General features: G+C 47.1%; 1 protein-coding gene across 21 annotated transcripts in view; it reads left to right on the forward strand.

The window, feature by feature from the left end:
* Positions 1-25,604, forward strand: part of CACNA1C (calcium voltage-gated channel subunit alpha1 C) — a 722,361-nt gene that overhangs the window by 442,390 nt on the left and 254,367 nt on the right. The gene's annotated exons all lie outside the window — the stretch shown is intronic.

Raw genomic sequence — 25,604 nt, forward strand, 5'->3', positions numbered from 1 at the left:
CTGGCAACAGAGGAGGGAGCACACGTCCCCCACCCTGAGGCTCCCTCCTGTGATCCCTACTGTGCCTTTATATCCATCCTCAGCCAGAAGGGACAGAAAGCCAGCCTTCTTTCTGCAGCGGTGCCCCTGAGGGAACTGCAGGCGGCTGTCTTTCATCTGGGGAGTCGTGTAGGAGGCTGGGGGGCATGAAAGCTGAAGGCCTCTGAACTTGCATGACCTCTCCCTCCCAGCTCGCCCCCACAAGCTCTCATTTCGGAACAGGAGAAGCCCTGTGGATCCCAGAGCCATCTTTCCAATCAAGCTTGGCCCTGTCTCCCCATCCCCAGCCCCCCCTACCCCCCCTCCCCGCCTGGCCCTCCTCTGTCCTCTCAGCTTCGTGGGACTGGTCGGGCTGTCTGTCACTGTGGCCGGCAGAGGTCCACAGGAAAAGCGGCTTCACAAGTTGGTGACTCTCTCCTCTCTCCCTTGCCGTAGCCCCACGCCCCATGCCCCACGCCCCACGCCCCACGCCCCACGTCCCACACCCCACTGCTTGGCTCCCAGAGCACATCCCACCAGGTCTTACTCTGCTCCTGCTGGGAAGGCAGGCCCACTCTGAGAGAATTAGTAGGGACCTAGAACTCAGCTCAGCCTACATGCAAGTACTGACACGTTGTGTGCAAGCTGGGACTCGGTCTCTGACCAGGGCCCGGAGGGGCATTCGGGGTGTTTAGGTGGACTTGGCCCACACCTACCCATGTCAACCTCACCAATTAGCAATGAATCCAAGCAAACAGGAGACAGCCGGGGCTAAGCCCGCAAATTCTCCATAAATTATGGACTTACTCATAGGTGGGAGACAGGAGAGAGCCAGGAGCCAGAGATCCTAGCTTCTCATTCATCCCTTTTCTGTTGCTAACTTTCGGAGTATCCTCAGTCAAGGGACAAACTTCTGGGTGTCTTTTTTCCTCATTTGGAGAAACAGTAATCACCGTTCACTAAGCACTTACTAGACTCGATATTTGCATACATTTGGGAATGACAAATACATGACAAACATGGAATGCCCGTGACCACCCAGAACAGATTACCAGACAAAATGACCTGTGTGCTCATGCAGGGATGTCGCAGATAGATACAGCTCGACACACGTTTCATTTCTACCCCACACAACCACAAAACTTAAACATCATTATTATCTTCTTCTTATTATTCTCTTTACAAACTCAGAAGCCGAGGCTCAGAGAGATTAAGTACCTTGCCCAAGGTTACACAGCTAGAAGAGGGACCAGGAAAGATGAGTGTGGTAAGGACGCCCAGTGGAAAGGATCCATCTTCTCTGATTTACAGCTGACCTGGGTAGGAGATAGGCAGTGACACCCCCACCCTATCCCCATCAGGTCGGAGTCTCAGGACAGAGCCCAGATTTTTAAAGACCACCCGAATCCAAAACCAGCCCCTCCCGGGGCTCACGCTCACATAGCCAGCTCAGCGGCTGAGGGGGCTTCAAAGGAGGATAAGCTCGGGGCCTCGCCAGGGCGTACCTGACCAGCCGAGCAGCCAGGACTCAGCACCACCACTGCCCACGCCAGTCTAACCCAGTCCAAGGGGCACTGGGGATCCCAGCCTGAAGAAAAAGAAGTGCTGGTTACTGTCTCACAGCTCTCCGTCAGAGCCCGGCATTCTGGGGACAGACAGACAGACACATGGCGTTCATAGACTCTTACCTGCCATTTCTCACCTAGCGCATCGCCCAGTGCCCCATGGACACCAGGGGAGGATCCTGTGGTGACGAGGTTCTGCTGGCCTGGTTCTTGGTCACAAGCTGGGGAGAATGCCCTGGAAGGAAGGCCCGGAAGGGGCAGGTGCACCTGAGTGAACAGGTGATGGAGTCCTTTAGGTAAAAACACTGCAGCAAGGGCTCTGCCATGTGCCCGTTAGCAGGTCTCTTAGAGAAGCTCTGTGTCAGGTAGTGTGTCCCTTTCAGGCATCGGGGACGGGGAGCAGTGCCCGGCAGACCTGGCTGCTTACCTCTCGCCCCCTGTGAGGTAAGAGACGTGTAAAGACCAGGGCACACCCATGAGATGAGAACACCACCTGGAACCAGTCGGGCCCAGGAGGCTCTGGGTGCGTTTTGCTTCCTGGCTTGGAAGAAAGAGCACTGAACTATGTGGAAGGAAACCTGGCTTCTGGTTCTATCCCTCCCATGAATTCAACTCAATTTACTTCAGTCGTGTCCAAGCCAGAGTAAGTGCTCAATACATCATCTCACTTTTTTGAACCAGGGGATAAATATCTTCATCAGTATGTAAATAAGTAGCTATTTAACAGATGCCTGTAAGATGGATTTAGTGCATTATCAAACTCCTGAAATCAGGAGGAGGGGCTGTTAGAAGGAAAGACAGTGCCGGAAGCAGGTTTCTTTCATCTGTTGAATGTGTAACGATATACCTGTCCTGCATAATGGTAGTGCAGAGTAAATAAGATGGCGTGTCATCGAGAAGGGACTTTGAAAAACATGCAGTTATGTCCAAATCTAACATTAAAATGCATGTGAAAATTATAATACAAATTTTAGCGAATGAATGAATGAAGAAATGAAAGCAATTTGATAAATTGTGAATGGCTCCCACTCTTCTTCCATCCCATGCCCTCCTGCACCCTTCCTGTTTGCCGCTTCAATTGCCATATGAATTTATTGTTTCTGCCAAAGGGAGTCAGCTGAGATGGAAATGTTAATTTATTGGACCAGGCGTGTGTCAACACAGCTCTGATAAAATGCTCCTACGTGCCTTTGCATGACTACCTGTGGCCAGATCTGGCCCCAGTCTGCTATCTCTCCCAAGTCCTACACCCCTTCATAAACTTCATGTGAGCCACATGGTCTGGAAGCCCCCCTGTTCTTTCCCACCTTGATGACTGTCCACCTAAAAGCCCTCCATGCCATTTGGGCCCTCAGAGCCTCACCCGTCCTTTAAGACCCAGATCTCTTGCTGGCCCCTCCTTGCCGCCATCCCCTCCCCTGAGCTGGACATGAGCTCTCCTTCCCCCTCCTAGGCACTTCCCTCATTCTTCTCTTCATTCAACTGAATACAGTTGACCCTTGAATAACACAGGTTTGAACTGTGCAGGTCCACTTAAACGTGGATTTTTTTTTAATAAATATTGTCGATGTATTTTTCTCTTTGCTACTATTTTCTTAATAACATTTTCTTCTCTCTAGCTTACTTTCTTATAAAAATACAGTATATGACACATATAACATACAAACTATGTGTTATTCAGCTGTTTTTGTTATTGGTAAGGCTTCTGGTCAACAGTAGTTAAGTTTTGGGGGTGTCAAAAGTCGTAAGTGAATTTTCAAATGCATTGTTCAAGAGTCTACCGTATATGACTTCCTCTCCAGCTAGACCATAAACTCCTTAGAAGCTGAGCCTATCTGACCGATGTTTACCTCACCCCCCAGTACTCCACACTCAGTGCCGTGCCTTCCATGAGGGAGATGCAGTATGGGGCGGTGCAAAGAGAATGGGGCTCAGAGTAAGGCAGACCCAAATGCAAGTCCTGGCCCACGGGACCCTGACACTGTGGAACTAGCTGTGGGACCTTGTACAAGTTGCTTAACTGCTCTGAGCTTTGCACCTCTCTCTGTAAGATGGGATAACACTAGCCACCTGAGTGATGGGGATTTATTGACTTACTGGGTCCACACATGGCAGTCACTGAAGTGGCCTTTTTCTTCTCCTACCTTACTGGGTTCCACCATTTCTGATATTTCTTTTAAAAGGACTAACACTTACGCAGCACCGCCTTCCAGTTCCCTCATGATTCACCACTGGGAATGGGAGTTTGGCTGAGATGCTCAGAGGATTCAGTCACACGTAAGCTGCGGGGCAGACATCCGCTTCTGCCTCTTGCTTTGGTTGACTGTTGATCGCCTGTGCTGAGTGCGTAATGTGAGTGTAGATGACTGCGGTGGGGGAAGGACCTCCCAGAGTAACCTCAGAGGAGGTTTGACTATTAACCAAGTTCAGCTCACGGCCTTGTACCTACATCAGGGCTTCCCACCACCGGTCTCAGAGGACAGCCACTGTCCTTAGACGTTAATCGCTGTTCTGAGACAGCAAAATGAGAAGGATTCTGTGGTGTCAGACATAGAGCCTGGGACTAGAATAAGGCTGAAATGCCCTCTTTGGTTTGTGAAGGCGTTAGGAGCGTGGGGGCCTGCCAAGCTCATCCTTAGTACGTATCTCGTCGTATTGAAGTGACCATTCACCCTGTCCGGATCTTCCTCCAGGCTTCGGCGTCTCAAAGCAGGGGCCCTTGCTTCCTTACTGGGCATCCCCAGTGCTGAGCATAGTACCTGGAACATGGAAACTTAATAAATGTTTGTGGAAATTATGAGCACTTGGGTCCCTGAGGCCGGGGCGTCTGCCTGGACCAGCAGTTTCTTTGATACTGGCCAGGCACATGGAGTCCATCTCTACAGGCCCTGGAGTGGTGAGCCCGGGAGTCCGAGAGGACAGCAGCGGGGTGAAGTGACAAGGGGTGGGTGCTCTCCACACAGCAGGTGCTGCTTGGGTCTGACCTCTCGCTGACTGTGGCCAGCCCTGAGCCAGAGGGCGACGTCTAGCCAGAGGGAGTCAGAGGTCTGCGGGGACCCTGGCTTCCGTTGGGCAGAGGCACTAGGATCACTGGCTTTCTTTCTCGAAAGCAGATAGACACATGGCCAGCTCTTTATCCGGAGGGACCAAAACATGGCTCCTCCAAGTCTGTTGGGTCAGCTGTGGGTTCCTGGAGGCCGATGGACAAGGACATGCAGATCCATGGGCGGCAGGCTCTTTCTCCAGTGCATGCTGGGCATGGCACCTGTGTGTTCAGCGGACCCCTGTTACACACGTGCACACACCCCTCCGACGGGCAGATAACCTGGGGCCTTGTGAACCTGCCTGTGGGAACCTTAACGTGAACGTCCGATCTGGGTGATAAACTGACTCCGACGGATGTCGCCGTTTTCTTTCTTGCTCTTGTGTTTTATCTTCCTGGCTGGTCTGCCTTTTTACCCAGTTTTTCTCACTAGCAATTTTTCCTTTTACCTCCCGTCCCCTCTCTTCCCCGTGAGCACGCTCAGCCACTGCCTGTTGACGCTCCATGAACGACATTGATGCTCTTCTACCCAAGTGTCCAAATCCAGCTCCGGCTGCCACCCTGGCTTCTCAGCCCCCTGGGGCCCAGACAGTCCCCCTGCTGTCCTGAGCTGTGATCGTGAAAATGAAATGTTCAGCTCTTCTTCTAAGTGGAAATGCTTTACCCGATTTTCTCCAAGCCCATAGAAAATGTAAATGAAAAAGAATAGCAGCAGGAACAAGAACAAAATCACCACAAGAATAAAACTAAGACTCTGGAACACAAGCCCCTCCATCTGGTCAATCCCACAGTCATCGAGGGCAGCCCTCGGTGGTGGGGCCTGGGTCCAGACACAGGGTACCCAAAGGTCGAGCTGACAATGCTGTCACGGTGTAGGCATGCTTAACTAACTGTGGTTCACCCTGCCGCTCCTGCCTTCAGCCCCCACTCCCTCCTGATGCGTGTAAGGCTGGGGACCGTCGGGACTCCTCCCGCCATTCCACGACGTGTCCACAGGAGCAGGAGGCGGGAGGTTCATTCATCTTCCTCTTCATCTCAAACCTCTGAAAAAAGTATCAGCAGCATCACCTCTCATAGGTGAGGACACTGAGGCTCAGAGAGGCTGAGGGCTGGCCAGCGTCACACAGCCAGGAGGAGCAGAGGCCAGGCCCACACCCAGGGCTTCTTATTCCAAGTCCAGTGTCCTCTGGGCTCCTTGTGCTACTTGGCTGCCCATGAAAGATGCTCCTTTCAACATCAGTGAATACATTTTCTGTTTTGAAAACTCTTTGTTCTGTATACACATGGCATAATTATGCATGTTTATAATTGCTTAAACATGGGATATAAAATGCTGAGCATCGGGCCTCAGGCAAGTGTGGGGCATGGTCTGATGGTGAAATCAGGCTCAACCCAAGCCGTTCTAATGTAGACTTTTCCTGAAACGCGGGGCCTTCCTTGAGAAGAGTCTCCATGTGCTCAGCACTGGGATTTGTATTACATTGGTCGGTCCTGTGCAGGCGTTTCATGGGATGAGCAGCCTCAAAACACTGTGGCCCACCCACCATCATTGACCTTGACCGCAGGCCCCTAAATGGCAGGGCTTCAGAGAGCTGCAGCTGGTCAGTGGGTCTCCTCTCTGCCTGGCTTTACAGTCCTGAGGGTGCTTTGAAAACGTTCGTGTCTGGGCCCCTTCCGGTCCCAGTTAACTTCATCTTCGGGGATGGCGCCTGGCACTTTTTACGGTTCCCCAAGAGGCAAGCACTGCTGGCCTCCTCCCAGACTTTTAGAGCTAGGAGCCCTAAAAGCCGGTCCTCCTCTGTTCTCGGCTTGGAGGGGTCCAGGCAGATGAGAAGGGAGAGGTAATGACACTGTTACTCAGAGACACTGATCGTGGTAATGTATCATCCCTCTCAGGCAGTGCATGTTCTAATTCAGTTAAAAATCGCATGTCCTTGAGAAGGCCCTTGAGAAGGGAGTGATGCAGATACTGAGAATTTTAGGAAACTGGCTGGAGAAGCATTTGGGGCAGGAGGCTTTTCCCTGTGCTACCATCCCCCTGTAAGCAGCCACCTCTCCAGCCTGTGACAAAGGTTGGCACGGGAATGGCAAGGAGGTATTCCCAAGCAGACTTCCTTCCCGCCAGGTATTCGAGGAGTGCTGATCGAGGTCCCCCCAGGTGTGCAAGGCACACCGTGAGCCCTCAGTTAACAGCAGGTGTGCTTTAGGGAAGAGAACAGGATTCTCAGGGCTGTGCCTCCTCTTAAGAGATTTGACTCTGCAGCCCAGCTTCAGCCAAACTAGAGAGAGGGCAGCTGGAGCTGAGGCTGAGCGGCGACTTCAGAGAGGTGTCCCAGTGGATGCTGGGCCAGAAGCTGCCCTGTGCAAGGTCTCTCCCACCGTCTTGTCTCCCACATGCTCCAGCCTCTGTAGACGTTATTTAGCCTGGCCCTGGACACAGCCAAGCTTTTCCTGTCACTTGGCCACAGGCCTGCCCCTCTGCATGGCAGGATAACTCAGTTGGGCTTGATAACCAGTGTCAGGCAAAATGGTGCATGAGTGACCATTCTGGGAGGGGAGGAGTGGTGGTTAAGAGGGATAATGAGTGGCAGGGGGTCAAAGGGCTCCAGGTTCCCAAAGGGACATGGAACCACTGCCACCAATTACACCTCGCTCTCCCCGCTGTCTGTCTCCGTCCTGGGAAGTCCCTTTCCTCCCAGCTGCCATAGTTAATTCATGTGAGAGATTGGACCAGAGAAACGCTGCCAGTCTCTCACCAGGCTATAATGACTAAGGTAGTGGGAGGGGTGGGAGGCTTGATTGGGGCCACCTTCATTAGCCAGAGCTGGTGTCCTGCTAAAGGAGAAGCTTCTGCTGAGCCGTGTTTTTGTCTACCTTCTCTCCCCGCTCCATGCCATCAGGGCTTGGTTCGGTCCTGAAGAAGGACTGGATTGGGCCAAGGTGAGAGGAGAGTGTCTTTGTTGGGACCCAAATCCCCCACGTCCCTCTATGTGCATCCTACAAATGAGAAACAAAAGTGATTTTTCATTTGCCCACAGTGTCTCTCTAAGCAAGGTTTCTGGAACATCGTATGAACTTTGAAACATGGCAGCATGAGCTTGAGCGGGCAGACACAACCTGTTCAACACTGAACCTCTGCTTAGCATGCTGGACAGAGCCAGGGCTCAGGCAAGAATCAGGGCTGGGCTTTCATCCTGGCCCCAGAAGTTGCGGACCTCGCTGGGCCCGGTTTCCTTATCTGGACAGCTCACGCCCATTTCTTCGGGCTGTTGGGAGGATTGAATGATGTTCTGTATGTTCTGGAGCCAGGTAGCGCCTAGTGGGAGCACTAATCTCTGCCCTTCCTCTTGCCTAAACGTAGGAAATACATGCTTATTTCCACCAGATCCTGTGAGTTACACTTCAAACGGCACAATAGCCAAAGTTACACTCTATCTGATGACTAACAGAGTTGAAGTCCCAAGAAGACTATTTTATTTGCCTTTAAATAAAGTTCTCGGATTATTTTTGTCATACTCCCAACCCAAAGCGTCAGAAATGTAAAGCTTAGCAAAACACTCTAATAGGAAACTTACAAATTTTTACAAAACATGCTGTAATTGTAATAGTTTCTGTATTGACTGGCATTGTAACAACTTTTATGGGATAATCTGCTCAACTGACCCAATAATTTGATAACTTTTGAAAACTTTGCTACATGAATGAGAAACCATAAGGATAAAATAAAGACTTACTTGTTTGATGCCCTAAAGCAAATTAGAGGGCACATCTGATTAGAATCTTCCACACTTGAAGTTTCATATTATTAATTAAATCTCTGCATCACAGTTCTTTTCTTGAGGGATAAAGGGGTTTCACCATAGGAAATAGAGTTATCTGAGAGGAACTTCCAAGGCTTGAGAAGGAAAAAGTCAACGTAGTCCAACTAGAGTATACCAACAGTTGAATCCATCTGGTTACAAAATAAATGTTTCTCTGCACTGAACGTCATAACTTCCCTTCCTCTCTTCTAGCTTGTCTTTAACGGTCTTCAGTATTACTATGTTTCCCCAAAAATAAGACCTAGCTGGACAATCAGCTCTAATGCGTCTTTTGGAGCAAAAATTAATCTAAGACCCAGTATTATATTACATTACATTACATTACATTACATTATAAGACCCGATCTTATTTTACTATAAGTAAAATTACTATAGTTAAATAAGACCAGGTCTTACCTCTATAGTAAAATAAGACCGGGTCTTATATTAATTTTTGGTCCAAAAGATGCATTAGAGCTGATTGTCTGGCTAGGTCTTATTTTCAGGGAAACACAGTATTATAATTCTCTATCCCTTGTTGTGGCTATGCTAAAACACAGTGAACTTGGCAATGAATGAAATACATTTCTCTGTTTCTCTATTTGGAGAAATCTATCAGTAATTAGACCTTAATTTTTCAAGAAAACAGAAACAGAAAATGCCCATAAATCTCCAAAAATAGAAATCAAATGTTGCCCATTTAATTACCAAAAAGTAAAGAGATTCTTCCTTCATAAGATGCCTGAATACGTTCATAACTGGCTAATTAAACTACCACAGAAACAATTATTCAATATAAAGAGGAGAAAGGAAGAGGAGGAGGAAGGAGCAGAAGTGTTCCCAGAGCCAGTAGAATGGCGGGAGAATCAGGGTTGAGTGGAAGATGACCCCATAATGGTGGTGTTGCTTCTGTGGAGAAGTCTCTGAACCAAAGGTGGGCCTTCGTCCTTTCTTACCAAAGGAATATCTTGCCTTTCCCCTTGGTACCTCCCCACCATCCTGAGGAAGACCCTCCCAACACGCCTTCCTTCAAGTCGGTTTCATAGGGGTGTCACCCTACCAGGAGTCAGGGGTATTCTGGATGCTTTGGGAGGCTCCCTGAGGAATGATTAGTGTGAGCATAGTTTCTTGTTCACCTGAGGTAATCCCAGTTCACCCCTGTGTCCCCACGTAATTATTAATAATGCCCTTTTGCATTCTCAAGGGTGCCCTTACTTGAATAATAAATTATATGGTCACCCTGTGTATCATGTAGGAAGAGTGGAAGAGTATCAACTTGAACGTCAACACTGATAGATTGCTAGAAGCTGCCTGGCGTGCTGTGTTGAGAAGGATTCTGAGATCTCATGTGGCTCAGCAAATAAAGCCGTAGAAAGAGCTAGGCAGCATCTGCCCACAGGGCAAGTAAGGCAAGTGCAGCACTCCCTGGAGGGATGGAATGAGCGTGGGACAAAGGTCAGGAGACCAAGTATAGACCCGACTCTCCTCCTAGTTTCCAGTGTCATCTTGGACGGGATCACTTCCCTATCTGATGCTGGACCAGGTTACTGACAAGGTCTCTTTCAATTTCATGAATCTAGCTGATCTTGCATCAAGTGGGAAATCGTGCTAGCTGACATCTGCTCTCCTCCCTCTTCTCAAAACTGTGACCCTATAATAATTTTATGACAAGTTTCTCTGCCCCAAAGGGAAGTTACCCTTTGGGATGGATGCCGAGTAGTATGTCCACAGCACTCTTTACAGTTCTCAGAGCACTTTTATGTATGTACCCACAGTCACGTGATACAGACTTTATTTTTGTCATCCTCGTTTTATAGGTGAAAAATTAAAGCTAAAAAAGGTTAAGTAATGACACTCTAGGCTCACACTCCCTGAGTTCAAACACTGACCATCGCACTTACAATCTGCACGGGGAGAGTGAGTTGACTTCATCCTTCAATGTCTCGATTTCCTCATCTGTAGGAGCGGGACAATATACTTACATCCTAATGTTGTGAGGATTTAAGGAAATGATTCATGCAGGATACTTGGGACAGAGGTTGGGATTTAGAACGCACGTCACAAGCATAGTTGGTGGAAGGGGAAGGTGGTTGAGGTGGCAGTACTAGCAGTGACGGTGATGGTAACCAGCTAGTAAATGGCATCGCCGGGACTCCTCAGGTACTGTGACCCCAGGGTCTGTGTAGGACCCCGACTTCATTGTCCCGTCTACCTTAGGATTTATAGCCACAAGTCAGAAGCACAAAGCATAATAAGACAAATGAAGACACCGTTTAAGGAGATATTTTACTCAACGGGCATTGAGAGAATATTAGCTGGAGAGCTCAGGCTCCTTCCTCAATCTCAGGTCATTCCAGCAAAGGAGGCGTGAGGATCGCCATTTAGACCCACTTGTGCTTGTGGACCTCACAGTGGCCGGGTGAGGGTTCCAAACTCACTCTGCCCCCTCCCTCTCCTTTCTCAGGCAAGGTTGCGTAAGAGTCAGTGTTTCCTTGGTGAGCCATGCGGGTCATGTGGTTCCTCACTGGTCAGGAAATTTTCCCTCATTCCATACCTAGCACGGTCTGGTGTTTCATTAATGGCATCGTCAGTATCACAAGCTGATGTTCACGTCTGTTTTTCCATTTTCAGTGGGTCTGCACACATTTTAAGCAATTTGCAAGAAATACTTCAACTAGCTTAACTGCTGGGTGACTCAGTGAATGTAGAATGTGCACAGCTGCCCATCCCTCAGGGGAAAAAGGGAAAATCTGAGGGGAGTGAAGAAGAGAACAGAAGGAATAGGCAGGAAGAAGAAAAGGCAGACTAGAGAGGCAGAGGAGAGAGGAACAATAACGGCGAGATGCAGGTAAGACTGGGAGAAGAGCTGGAGAAGGAGAGCTGGCAGCCTGCACAGAAAGACAGGAGATGGGACAACGGGCTATTTTCATCCAGTGTGAGACAGATTCCAGTCTTCTTTCTTGGATGTTTGGTGTCTTGACTAAAAATAAGTGAACTGAATGGTGCCTTAGGGACAGAGAGATGGAGAGGAATGTGAGGCTTTGCAGAAAGCTCAAGCATGGGGCTGAGTTCCTGTGCTGTGCTGAGAGTGGAAACAAAGACCCCTGCCCACCTGGGAGCCAAAGCTGGAGTCCCCAGAGAATTGCGTGTTCTCATGATTGAAAAGGCTCCACTTTTTGTAGCAGCCTCTTCTCCTCATCCATAAAAGAAGAAGGGGACTCCTGAAGGAAAGGGGTCTTCCTGATACCTCTGCGAGGAAACCAGGCAGGATGAAAAGGGGGCACAAGTGTTCCAAGAAAGAGAATGAGCTAACCAGTGTCCCGATCCAGGCACTCAGAGGCCCATTTCTGCAGGAAGGTCGGGAACTCCAGAGTTCCGTTCCTGCCTCCCTCTTCCGGTTGCATTGTGAAGCTTCAGGTGTGTCAGGGACACACCTCCTGGCGGCACCTCCCTGGAGTCTGAGCTGGCAGAGGCAATGGGCACAGAGGCTGCCTGAGGGCCAAGAAGTGGAGGGAGGGCCCTTACACCACAAACAGCTGGTGTCACAGGACCCATGAGAAGCATGATATGGTGGAAAGGGCACTGAAAGTGGAGTCCTGGTCTCAGGTACACTGCCTCTAACTAGTCGTGAGACTCTGGACAAGTCATTGCCTACGCCTATGCCGTACCTTCATTTTCCTAATCTATAAAATGGGGACTTGACTAGATGCTCACTTCCGCAGGAATGCTTGGTCCTTGTTAGCGGTGCTCAGCCCGGGCATCTCGGGGAGCTCTAAGGGCTGCCTGCTGTTAGCCCACAGTAGCCCCACTAGGCTCTGGAGGAAGCGGGTCCCCTGGACTCAGATGGGCAGTCCGCTGGGGGCGCTGGGGAGAGGAGCAGCCAGGGTGGGTTCATATACAGCCCTGGGGCTAAAGCAGGCTGCTGGCCAGCCACCTTCCCAAGAGGGACGGGCTCCAAATTGCAGGCGGCATGGAAACCTGAAGCACCAAATACAGAAAATTGGGAAAATAAATTATTGTAGAGCCGGTTTTGCTACTAGAATGCTGTAAGGGAATTGAAAGTGATATTGGAAACTAAACGGAATAGCATATAAGATGTGTAAAACTATTTTTAAGCAAAAAGAGGATATAAAATAATGTTAACAGTATGATGACAATTTTGGAAAGACAAAAATACACACAAAGAAAAGAAATAGGATATTGCTCATTTTTATTTTTCTATTTTTGCCTTAGAGTTTTCTTAAATTTCAAAAATGATTTGCTGTCTTTGCTATTAGAAAATGAAGTGACAGGAGCTCACGTGAGGGAAGTGCGTAGGGCACTGATCTCCAGGCAGGCAGGATGTGAAGGGAGGGAGTGGGGCCCTTGTGGCTGACTTGATTATGGGCAGTCTGAGAAAACCCAGCCAGAGGAGTAAACCAGGAGAGCAAGACACCTTGGCCTTCACCTTGCCAGTTTAACCTTTAGCAGCCCATCTTGGAGCTCTTCGGAATGCGCTGCCCTCTTTTCCAGCTGGACTTAGCCCTGTCCTCATTTGCAATGCTAAGCTTTTTATCTGTTTTTCCCAGGGAGCTTTTAGTTCACTTTAAAGACCTTAGTGAAGGCTGAAAGGCACAGGAAACCCAGAGTATCCAATGCCAATGCCTGGGACAAATGAAAGGTCACAGAAATGAGAAGGGAAAGTTTCCAGAGAGTTCTAGAAAGTCCCAGGAGACTTGGAAAGTCAATAATAATTTGTCAAGAGGGGTTTTACTTGCCTTGGTTTGGATGCGCCTCTCCGACTTTATGTGCTATTAATGTAAGGGGAACCGATGACCATTCCCCATGTTCTAGAAGGCATTTCTGTTGGGACTGAAAAATGAGATCAGACCTCATGGAAAAGCGGGAGGATCCAGGACCCCGCTCAGAGCTGGGTGAAAGGTACGTAGCTGAGAACTGACTCAGTGTGGTTATTTGCAGATACTCGTTGAGTTCCAGTCTCATCAATCAATGAACAATAAATAGCTATTGTTCTATCTATTGTACCTATCCTACACAAGGTATCGGGTTAAAAGTTGAGTCTAAATATAAAACAAGCCTTTGCCCATGAAGGACTGGCATTCTAATTGAGAAAGCAAGACGTAGTAAACACATGTAAAGCGAACAGTATCAGAAATAGTTTACCACTGTGTGTAAGACATGCCCAAGGTGATGTGTGTGTAACTCAGGGTCAAGGGCGTGGCACAGACAGTGAGCACTGCCCTTTGGGGAAGTATTTAAGAAGAGGCAGTTGACGCCAATGTGAAGAATGGGTAAAATCTGAGCAGGAAGGAAACACACATTTCAGGCTTAGGCCTGGGGGATAATTTAGGCAAATTCATAGATAGGAAAGCCCAAGTTGTATTTGAGGCAGTGGAGGGCATGGAAGGCCCATGCAAACCATGGTTGGAGAAGTGGTGTAAAGGCTGGTGCTGCATACCAAGCTCCCTCAATGCTTAGTGCCTTTAAATGACTATTTGTTGAGCTCATGTTTCTGCAGGTTAGTAATGTAGACTGGCCCCAGCTGGGTGGTTCTTCTGGACCTGGCAGGGCTCAGCTGGTCTGAGCTAGGCTTGCTCAGCTGTCTGTAAGCAGCTGTCATGAGAACTGGCTCGTTCATGTGGCCGTGGCTAGGTTGGCTGGTATGACTGGGTTCTCGTTCCACATAGTCTCTCATTCCGTAGTAGGCGATCATGGGCTTGTTCATGTGGTGGGAGAAGGGCCCCCAGTGGGAGAGAAGGAGCTGCAAGGCCTCAGGAGGCCTAGGCTTAGATGTTGCACAGTGTCGCTTCCACGGTATTCTATTGGTCAAAGCAAGTGACAAAGTTAGCATACCTTCAAGAGATGGGCAAATAGCCTCTGACAGGAAGAGCTATGAAATATTGTGGTCGATTTTGCCATCTCCCACAGATGGGTTGGCTGGAGCCAAATCCTAGAGGGCCTCAGGTGCCAGAGCAAAACACACCTTGGTAGGAAGGACACAGAAAGAATGCAGGGAGCTAGGGAAGGGGAAGGACTGAAGTTTCCCAGTGCCAGCCTGTGCTGACCAACAGTGAGGATTTATCCACTGCACTAGATGAGAAAAGCACAGTGCAGTGTGTGCGTGGGCACAATGGTGATGGCAGAGGGGGTGCCAGCCACCCTTTTTCTCAGGTAGTTCCTCCTTCCTTTTATGAAACAAAAGGGATAAATAAATGCTCATTGTGATTTTTCATATTTCTACTTGGCAGAGTAAAAAGTTGGCAACCCCACTCCCGTCCCTAACATTTTTTTGCTGTTTTACCGATCCATGAAATCTTGACAAGAGCCTGGGAATCACTGGGTAGATGATGAAGAAGAATTCATAGAGGGGAGAGACCCGCACAATCAGAACGGTGTCTCAGTGGCCGGGGGGGGGGGGGGGGGGGGGGGGAGGAGTCACAACAGGCCTCGAATGGCTAGCATTTTGTGCGGCAGGTTTTTAAAAGCAAAATAGTGTCTGCTTTGGAATGTTTATACTATATTTGTGATTCCTTATCAAATCAAATACTCAGACCCATCACTTCAGAGCTTTCAAACTGAGAAACACTTTCAAAGGAAGGGCTATCTTTTTTTTCTCATTCTATACATTTTTATTTTTCAATAATTTTTTATTACTTTCAGGTGTATAAAACCACATAATGATTAGACATTTACAGCCCTCACAAGGTGATAACCTCAAGTCTACTACCCCTCTGACACCGTACATAGTTACTGCACTACCATTGACTATATCCCCTACGGCGCACTTTCCATCCCGTGACTATATATACAGAGGTGCCAAAAAACGTATGCAACATTTTAAGAAAGGAGAAAACTGTACTAAATTATGCTGATGGGAACCACTTTGAGTACCTCTTGTAATTGCCGAAGTCAAACATGACTTGTATCCATCTTTTGTTATTGGTATATTTTGAGTATTACAATTTTAATAGTTTTCCTTTCTTAAAATGTGTGTACTTTTTTTGGCATCCTGTGTGTGTGTGTGTGTGTGTGTGTGTGTGTGTGTATAATTATAGTTAACATTCAATATGATTTTATCTTAGTTTCAGGTGTACAGCAATGTTTAGGCATTTCTATAATCTATGACATGATCCCCTGATAAGTCTAGCACCCATCTGACACCCGACATAGTCTTTACATTATTGACTATATTCCCCACACTGTAGTTCACATCCCCCTGACTATTTTGTGACTGCCAATATGTACTTTCTAATCCCTTCATGTCTTCCCCCACCCCCCTCCCATCTAGCAGCCATCAGTTTTTTTCTCTGTATCTACGAGTCTGTTTTGTTTGCTCGTTTATTCTGTTCTTTAGATTCCACGTATAAGTGAGATCATATGGTATTCGTCTTTCTTAGTCTGACTTATTTTACTTAGCATAATATCCCCTAGCTCCATCCATGTTGTTGCAAATGTAAGATTTCATTTTTTTTTATGTCAGAGTAGTACTCCATTGTATAAATGTACCACAATTTCTTTATCCAATCGTCTATTGATGGACATTTCAGTTGTTTCCATATCTTGGCTATTGTGATAGCGCTGCAGTAAACACAGGGGTGCATATATTTTTTCAAATTGGTGTTTTGGATTTCTTTGGATAAATACGCAAGAGTGGAATTGCTGGGTTATAAGTTAGTTCTATTTTTAGTTTTCTGAGGAACCTCCCTACAGTTTTCCGTAGCAGCTGCACCAATTTGCAATCCCACCAACAGTATATGAGGGTTCCCTTTTCTTTACAGCCTCGCCAACACTTGTTGTTTGTTGATTTATTGATGGTAGGTATTCAGGAGTGAGGTGATATCTCATTGTGGTTTTTATTTGCGTTTCTCTGATGATTAGTGACTATGGGCATCTTTTCATATTTCTATTGGCCATGTTTTATGTCCTCTTTGGAGAAATGTCTCTTTGTGTCCTCTGCCCACTTTTTTAATTGGTTTGTTTTTTTATACTGAATTGTAAGAGTTTTAAATATAAATTTTAGATATTAATCTCTTATCAGATGTATCATTAGCAAATATCTTCTCCCATTCAGTAGGATGTCTTTTTATTTTGTTGATGGTTTCCTTTGCTGTGAAAGAACTGTTTAGTTTGATGTAGTCAAACTACATTTTCTTTTGTTTCCCTTGCCCAAGGGGATATATCAGTAAAATATTACTAAGGGTAATGTCTGAATGTTTACTTCCTATGTTTTCTTTTAGGAGTTTTATGGTTTCGGGTCCTACATGTAAGTCTTTAGTCCATTTTGAGTTTATTTCTGTATATGGCGTAAGAAGGTGGTCGAGTTTCATTTTTTTGCATGTATCTGTCCAGTTTTCCCAGAACCACTTATTAGATAGACTGTCTTTACCCCAATGTAAATTCTTGCTTCTTTTGTCATAGGTTAAATGACCATATAGGCATGGATTTACTTCTGGGCTTTCTATTCTGTTCCATTGATCTATGTGTCTGTTTTTATGCCAGTACCATGATGTTTTGTTTACTATAGCTTTGTAGTACAATTTTATATCTGGTAGCATGATACCTCCCACTTTGTTCTTCTTTCTCAGGATTGTCATGGCTATTCAGGGTCTTATATGGTTCTATATAAATTTCAGGATTTTTTGTTCTACTTCTGTGAAAAATGTCATTGGTATTTTGATAGGGATTGCCTTTAATCTATATATTGTTGTGGGTAGTATGGACATTTTAACTATGTTAATTCTTTCTATCCATGATCATGGTATATGTTTCCATTTATTTATATTTTCTTTAATTTCTCTCTTCAATGTCTTACAATTTTCTGAGTACAGGTCTTTTACTTCCTTGGTTAAATTTATTTCTAAGTATATATATATAGATGCAGTTGTAAATGGGATCGTTTCCTTAATTTCTCTTTCTGGAAGTTAATTATTGGTGTATAAAAATGCAACTAATTTCTGAATATTAATTTTGTGTTCTGCTACTTCACTAAATTCATTTATCAGTTTTAATAGTTTTTAGGTGGAGTCTTTGGGGTTCTCTATTGTAGTATCATGTCATCTGTAAATAATGACAATTTTACTTTTGCAGGAAAGGCTATCTTGTATTACTTGCTTGGAAATTGAAAATCTGTTTTAATTCTACCTGAAAAGTGCTTCCATAAGATTTACTTATGCGTTATTGGTTCCATACTGCCCACAGAAAAGAGCCCAAGTTCCTTCACTGACATTTGAAGCCTCCCTGACCAGCTCTACCCTGTCCCTCCCCCATGAGCCCCTGCTTTAGCCAAGCTTGTGCTGGAACGAGCTTGTCTCCTGACCTGGGATTATCCCCTGCCCTCCAGCAGGGGATATTCCTTCTATTCCTTCCCTAGTGCTGAGTCCACAGGTTGCCTTCTCCAGGAGTAACAGACACATGTTGGCTTTTGTGCTTCCTGTTGTCCAGGAGATGGCTTTGTGTGTCAAGTTCAGAAATTTGCAAGAGGTACTGGGAGCTGTTTGATAGTTACCAGTTCCTCTGCTCACTTCCAGGAAAGTCACAGTATCCCTTGCACCAGGAACCCAGCAATACCCAGCTGGACCCATTTAGGTAGTGGAGAACGGTGATTCCCACAAGCCTGCGTGTTCAGGCCAACCCCAGTGAGGTGGGACTGTGCATACTAAGTATGAGGGGAGGCCGTGCATACTAAAGCCTGAGATTTGAGAGGTGACCCTCACTTTCTACAGATAGATCTGCTATGTTATATTTCATCCCATGGGTTAGCAGGACAAGTCTTCTTATTTCTAACTGATATCCAGACACACAGGTGTTTTGCCTGAGGATCTGCAAATGGTTACTGGCCATGTGGTTGACTCATAGTCCAAGGTAGTCTCCACTAGTTCCCGGGACTGTTTGTGGACATCTGTAAACCTGTTCTCCCTGACCCTTACCTTGGATTTGCTTCCCCACCTGGAACACATCCCACCTGTTCTTTCTCTGCCCAGCCCAGAGGAAGTCACCTATGACTCTTTGAGCCTCTGGACCAGGCATGTAGGAGACCCAATGCTGGCACATAGTAAGTACTCAGTAAACACCCTTTCCTTTCCCGTTTCCTCCCTTTAATCTCGAGCAGCCCTGGTCTCCATTCTTCAGTTGCTGCTCACTGTGTACTACTCACAGGGTGTGGCGGTGGTCTAGACATACACCTCATTCCTGCCGAAGTACTTGAAGTCCTTCCTGTGTTCCTCACAGGCCTTCCACAAAGCTGGGCACAGAGAGCCCAGTCACTACAGGCTGATGGCAGAGAGCAGGCCTGACTGCCCTGCCCTCCCTGAGCCTCCCTTTGCTCCTGAGCCCCCCTCCTGGGAAGCACACCCACTGCCAACTCATTGTCACCCTGTGTCCCAGGATTGTGCCTGGCCTCAGATGTCTTTGTAAAAGCCACATGTCACTCTTCTGTGGGCAGCTTCAGGTACAGCTTCTGTGTCTCCTCACCCTTTGCACTTCCTGCCAAGCACAGCAGGCCCCATTGCTCCCCACAGAGCACTTTCACTCCTGGGATGCAGGGATGTGTTTGAGAATCTTGTTGCCCAGAGGAACCATAGACGCCATTTAGACCTGTAGTTCCCAACTAGGGCTCTTCAGAAGCCGGGGAGCCTCTAAGGGATCCCAACTCCCAGGTCCTTCTCAGAATATTCTGATTCAGCGCTTCTGGGCTGGGGCCCAGGAGCCATATCTTAAACAAGTGCCCAGGACGTCTGAGCAATGAGCCTAACTCTCTATAGATCTGCTATGTTATAGTGCATCCCATGAGTGAGCAGGACACACCTTCTTGTTTCTGTCTGAAATCCAGAGACACTGGGTGTCTTGCCTGAGGACCCACCTAAGTCATCAGAGAACCAAAGTTTGGATCACTGATAAAATCCAACCTCTTCATGTTGTGAGTGTTGTGGATGAGAAAAGTCAGGTTCACAGAGGCTGTGTGGGCAATCAGAGTCACCCAGCTTGAGGATGGGGAAACTGAAATTAGAGCCGATAATTTCTGACTTCCAGGATGGTGCTCTTACTGCCATGGCTTGCTCATTACCCCTGCTCTATGCTTTCAGAGGGGGAAAAAAACAATAAGAGGCAATATGGAATCCAGAGATCCAAATGTGTTGTTGTCTGCTGAGAGGTCCATATAGCCTCTTAACTCCATATGATGGTTAAGAAACCAGCTCGGTGCCAGGCAGACTGTGGCTCCAATCCTGTGAAATGAGAATAATGATGGCACCCACCTCCCAGGGTTGTTGTGAGATGATCCCTGTAAAGTATGTACCAGCATCTGGCATGTACTGGGGATGGGGAGCCAAGACTTGGCCCATGTGGGAAGTATTCAGGTCTAGTCACTTTGTTTGCCTGCCACAAAAGGGTGGGAGGAGCCCCACCGACAGGCAGTGGGTAACGCTCTGCTGCACCGCTGTGCCGTGAGCAGTTGCCAGCAGGGTTAGTGAATGGCAGGCGAATGCAGGGTCCTGGGCTCCGGGGCTCTGGTATCGGATCCCTTCTCACCCACCACAAAATCCCCCTCACAAGGAGAGACAGCTCAAGCTCATCTCACCACTACCAGGGTCCCCACAGGGAAAGACTGAATCACTGTTACCACACTCCCCTTTTAGGGCATGTCCCCAGTTTATTGCTGTCTGTTTCATGTCATTATAATTGAACCGGTCAGCAAGGACAACAAGGCCATTTTTACAAGGGAAAGGAGACATCCACCAAAAGCCAAAATGATGACTATTTGCAGCTTGCAGGAAACACTTATTAAATTAGATCTGCCTTCAGTATAGGTGTCAGCCGGTTTCCAGGAAGGGCTCAAGTATGAGGAGCTGAGCCTGATTTGGAGGAGAGGCAAGTTAGACCTTTGTAGGTGACCGATGGTCAGCAGAGAGGCCAGGAGCAGTGGTCAGGGAGAAACTCAGCGACTTCCCAGAGCAGGAAGTGCACTGCAGGCTCCTACAGGGCGGAGACCATATCCTGCATCTGTCTATCACTGGTGTTCCCACTGCGCCAGGTGCCATCCATGGAAGACGTTTCATCCTCCTCCTCAGGGCCAACCTGGAGACCTGCTTTAGCAACTTGGAGGAAGGGCTTCCAACACTCTGGGGCTCACTTTTTCCTGCCCTAGGAGTCTATGACTCTCTATCCCACAACCCGCTCTGTCAGCACCTGGAGTGGGGGGGACGCGGGGCTGAGGCTAACAGAGAGTCCGAGTGAGGCCGAAGGTGAGTGTTAGCATGAGCAGGAGGTTGGGGACCCCGCTCTCGGGCTCTTCACAGTCTTCCTGGTTGACCTTGGTCACTTCTGTTTTGCATGCTTCAGTCTTGACTGAAAAATCAGCACTTGTCACTGCTTGGTTCACATGGAGATAATATTTTTCTTTTTTGCTTTTCTATTAATAATTCATTTGTTTAGCCCTTTGATAATTACAAAAGTCCATAATAAATATCATTTACGTTTCTTATTTCAAATTCACAATATCCCTATGAGGTAGGTTTTGTCATCCCATTTTACAGATGAGAAAACTGAGGCAAAGAGGTGTGCCCAGGAACCATGTTAACAAGCAGCAGATCAAATCCTTGTGATTCCGTCCAGTGTTCTGTCATTGTTCAGGGTGTGCTGGTGCATGGTGACACCCGAGTCCTGGCCTCCAGAACAGCATGATCTGACAGAGGAAGTGTCCTGTGCTCACAGTCAACGATAGCACAAAGCAGACTATTACCCCAAACACCGTCCTCCCAACACAGACCCATCAGGAGACATTCAGATAATGGAGTAGGCACATGTTCCAGATGGTGGATCAGAAAAAGCATAGACACAACATGCTTTTCTAAAAAGCATAGACTGTTGTAAATGAGCGTTATCACCATGTCATGCATTATGCAGCTTTGTGGCTTTGGCAAGTCCTTCCCCTCTTTGTGCCTGACTGTCCTCATCTGAAAAACTGAGATGCCGGACCGAAGGAGCAACTGGGTTTGCTCCAGCCTGATGCTTTGTGCCCAGATGCTTCGGCACACTGCACAGCCAGGTGGTCCTCAGAGCCTTCCAAGCAAACCACCAGAGCGTCAAGAGGGCAGACAAAGCTGTCATAGAGCTTGGGTGAGGGAGGTGTTCCCTTCAAGGCAGGATCCCGGGGCCACTTAGACAGGCAGAGTCCCGGTATCCCAGCAGCCAGCCCCACAGGAGCCTGCTGCCTGAACAAGTTTCCTGTTTGCTGAAGTTCACGTGCACGCTCGTGTCTCTGAACCACGTAGGAGGTGTGGCCAGGATGCTGCTGGTGAGCATTTCATTTCCTTGCCTGCTGGTCTTCAAGTAGCCCAGATCAATAGTACCACTTACCCATCTCAGCCCCAGAGGAAAGGATCATCCCTCCATCCATCCGTGCACCCATCCATCCACCCAGTCATCCATCCAGTCATCTATCCATCCACCCAGTCATCCATCCATCCATCCATCCATCCATCCATCATCCATCCATCCATCCATCCATCATCCATCCATCCATCCATCCATCATCCATCCAGTCATCCATCCATCCATCCATCCATCCATCCATCCATCCATCCATCCATCTATCCATGCACACATCCATTCGTTCATTCATCCATTCATTCACTCACTCACTTACTTTGCTTCTCTCTCACTCCCCAATGGCATCAAGGACTGCTGGTCCTCAAAGGGACCTTGGAGGAGATGTGGTGTAACTAAGTGAGGCTCATCCATGAAAAATCTGATTCTTCTTTTATTACTGTACATATTTCAGTTCTGGTTTTTTATTTGAGTGTTTACCCTTAAGTTTATGTAAAAGAAAGTTTGATATTTAGAGTATTCCATTTCCTTCAGCACGCTTTCTTTCTCCATTCCCATATTCCGGTTTAGGCCTTTACTCTTCCCCTTTTTATGTTTCGGTTGTCACAAATTGCCCCTGTTGATGGTGGTCGAATAGCCTCCTTTAGTATTTCTTGTAGTGCAGGTCGTGTATTAGAAAATTCCCTCAGCTTCTGGATGTCTGGAAAGGTCTTTATTCCTCCTTCATATCTAAAGGATATCTTTGCTGGATATTTTATTCTTGGCTCATAATTTCTCTCTTTCAATAGTTTGAATATTTGGTTCCATTCCCTCCTGGCTTGTAGAGTTTCTGCTAAAAAATCTGATGATAATCTAATGGGCTTTCCTTTGTAGGTTACCGTCTTCTTTTCCCTGGCTGCCTTGAGGATTCTTTCTTTGTCGTTGATTTTAGACAGCTTCAATACAATGTGCCTTGGAGAAGGCCTGTTGGGATTGAGGTAATTAGGTGTTCTATTTGCTTCTTGGATTCGAAGATCCAGTTCTGTCCACAAGTTTGGGAAGTTCTCATCAACAATTTGTTTGAATATATTCTCTCTTCCTTTCTCTCTTCTCCTTCTGGTATGCCCATTATTCTTATATTGCTCTTTCTGATGGAGTCAGAAAGTTCTTGTAGAGTTCTTTCATTTCTTTTAAGTCTCAAGTCTCTTTCTTCTTCCATCTGTGTAATTTCCAGGTTTCTATCTTTGATGTCACTGATTCTTTCCTCCATCTGGTCAACTCTACTACCTAAGCTGGTTATTTCATTCTTAATTTCTTATATTGAGTTCTTAATCTCCAGAAATTCTATTTGGTTCTTTTTTAAATCTCTTTCGTAAAATGCTCATGTTGTTCTTTGATTGTGTTTCTGAGTTCATTAAACTGCCTTTCTGTGTTTCCTTGCATCTCGTTGAGTTTTTTCAGAACTGCAATCTTGAATTCTCTGTCATTTAAGTCACATATTTCCATATCTTTAAGTGCCTTTTCTGGAAACTTTTCACTTTTTTTCTGAGATCTCTTGTTGCCTTGGTTATTCATGGCAATTACTGATTTATTATTTCTCTTCCTAGACATCTACAGGAGTGGCTTCTGCAACAGGTTGATAGGAAGAGGTCTTTCTTTTGTTTTCCAGTACTTGTTGGTAGAATGTTTTATTTTCTCTCCGACTGCAGCCTTTTCCTTCTCTCTCACACGGTAGTGCTATGTTTTCTCTGCACTATTCCAGCTTCTCACACAATGGGGGGATTCCCTGGGAGACCGGCCTCTCCTCTGTTAACAGTTCGCCTGTGTCACAGGGCGCAGTGTCCCGTGTTGGTATGTGGAGAGCTTTTGAAGTTCCAAAGCTCTTTCTGCACCAGATTCAGAGCCCGTATGTTTCAGCAGTTCTGTTTACTCCTGCAGGGATCCGCCCAGATAGGTGGGGCCAGGGGCGCGGTGAGTTGTGAGAGGTGGCCCAGAGCAATGGCAGCGACCACCACCACAGCCAGTCCTGCTTCCATAGCTCCCTCCACTTTGCCAGAACTAGTTGGGCTGCGAATCTGTGTCTGCGGTCCAGTTCTCAGAGCAGCAAATACTCTGTCCTTTGACCCGACACTGCTACTTTATCGCTTCTAGCACCGGGCAGGTGGGGGCGGGGCGAGCTCTGGGAGGGTAGGGAGGGGGCGGCTAGTCTCCGTGCCTAAGGCTTCCATTCATGGCTCCTCAGTGAGGGCTTAAACCACCGATTTCAGCCCTCTTCCCTCAGTCTTTGCTCCGAGGTCTGCTGTGAGCGAGCGTTGGGTTCAGCGGTTTTGTATGCTGCCCCCTCAGCCCTGTGGGCCGTAAGCGGAGCCCTAGCAGTCTGAGTCCTTCCCTCTCCCGCAGCGGCGGTGGTTCCGGGCGCAGCGAGCTCTGAGCACTGAGCTAGGTCTGCGTCCTGTGCCCGCGGCTCCGTCTCCGCACTTCTCCCTTCCCTCCTCCCCCGCTCGCGCGATTCACCCACCTGGAGGTGAATTCAGTGGTCGGCCTCTTCGTCTTGCCTGTCTGCTGTGCAAGGAGTCCTTTGTGGAGTTATTGTTGTCCGATTCGTTGTAAATTCCAGGGGAACTTTACAGAGGCTCACCTCACGCCGCCATTTTTATCCTCCCCCACCCAAATATTTTAATAGTTATTTTTACTGTCACCTTTGATCATGGCAAGCAATAATAGTGATATTTCTGATTTAAAAATTCATTTCTAAATGTTTCTGTAAGAGAAGTGAGTTGATTTAAAGAAAAGTATTAAGTAAATGATACTATTAGATTGGCGCAAAAGTTATTGAGGTTTAAAAGGTTAAAAATAATTGCAAAACCGCAATTACTTTTGCACCACCCTAATACAACTATATGGATGCAGCCAAAATGATAATGACCTTGTAAAAGGTTGCACTGGGCCACCCCCTAACCAACATCCATCTCCTGAACCCTTATCCTCTGTTCTCATCACATCACCCTGTTCTTTGATCATGGTTTTCATATAACTTTCATGGTTTCATCTATATAGATTGTTTCTCAAACCCACGCTTTCTGCACTTCCCTGCCCATCGTCTTTAATCACCTGTTACATTTCCGCTTGGGTATTGCTTCTCTTTGTACTGTCTTTGTCACGTCTCAGATACCATGGAGTTCTAGAACCATTGGGGGAGTGGGGCAGGGAGGGCAACATTTCTTAAGTATCTCTTCCTGTTTAACATGTTGGCATACATTTTTCCCTTCAATCCTTAAGGAATCTTGATAGGAAAATGTTATCTCCATTTTATAGCTGATGATGGATGCATGTAATTTGGCCAAGGTGTAGTAATTGTAGAAGATCTAAAATTTAAAACTCAGATTTGCTGGTGCCATGGAATTCCCTTTCCACTGGATCACCTTCTAGCTGGGTGCAGGAAGAGGAGTGGAGATTATCTGGCCAAACTTCACACTTGCTGGATAAATAAATTGCGGTCCAGAGAGCTTGTGTGCCCATGCCTGAGCCACCCTGCCTTGGACTCAATCATTGCAAATGATAATTTTATTCTTCCAGCCATTCAAATGAAGTCTTGATGTCATGTTTGCTACTCCCCTCTCTGTCCATCTCCATTCCCAGCATTTTCTGAATCTGTCACTGTGTTTTCTTTCCTTCTGCTCTGTTCTTCTTTGGTTCAAATGGGCATCAGATCTTCCTGGACTACTTCAGGGTCTCCCAAGTTCAGTCTAATCTGTCTGCAGGTTGCTTTCCACATTTATCTTTATCTTAGCTTGGCACATATCACCCCTGATCACAAACCATCCTCGATGCAATGCAAGTCACTATAGACCTTAAATCCTGAGACACCCTCGTGTG

The sequence above is a fragment of the Rhinolophus hipposideros genome (assembly GCF_964194185.1).
Source record: "Rhinolophus hipposideros genome assembly, chromosome: 9".
Lineage (NCBI taxonomy): Eukaryota > Metazoa > Chordata > Mammalia > Chiroptera > Rhinolophidae > Rhinolophus > Rhinolophus hipposideros.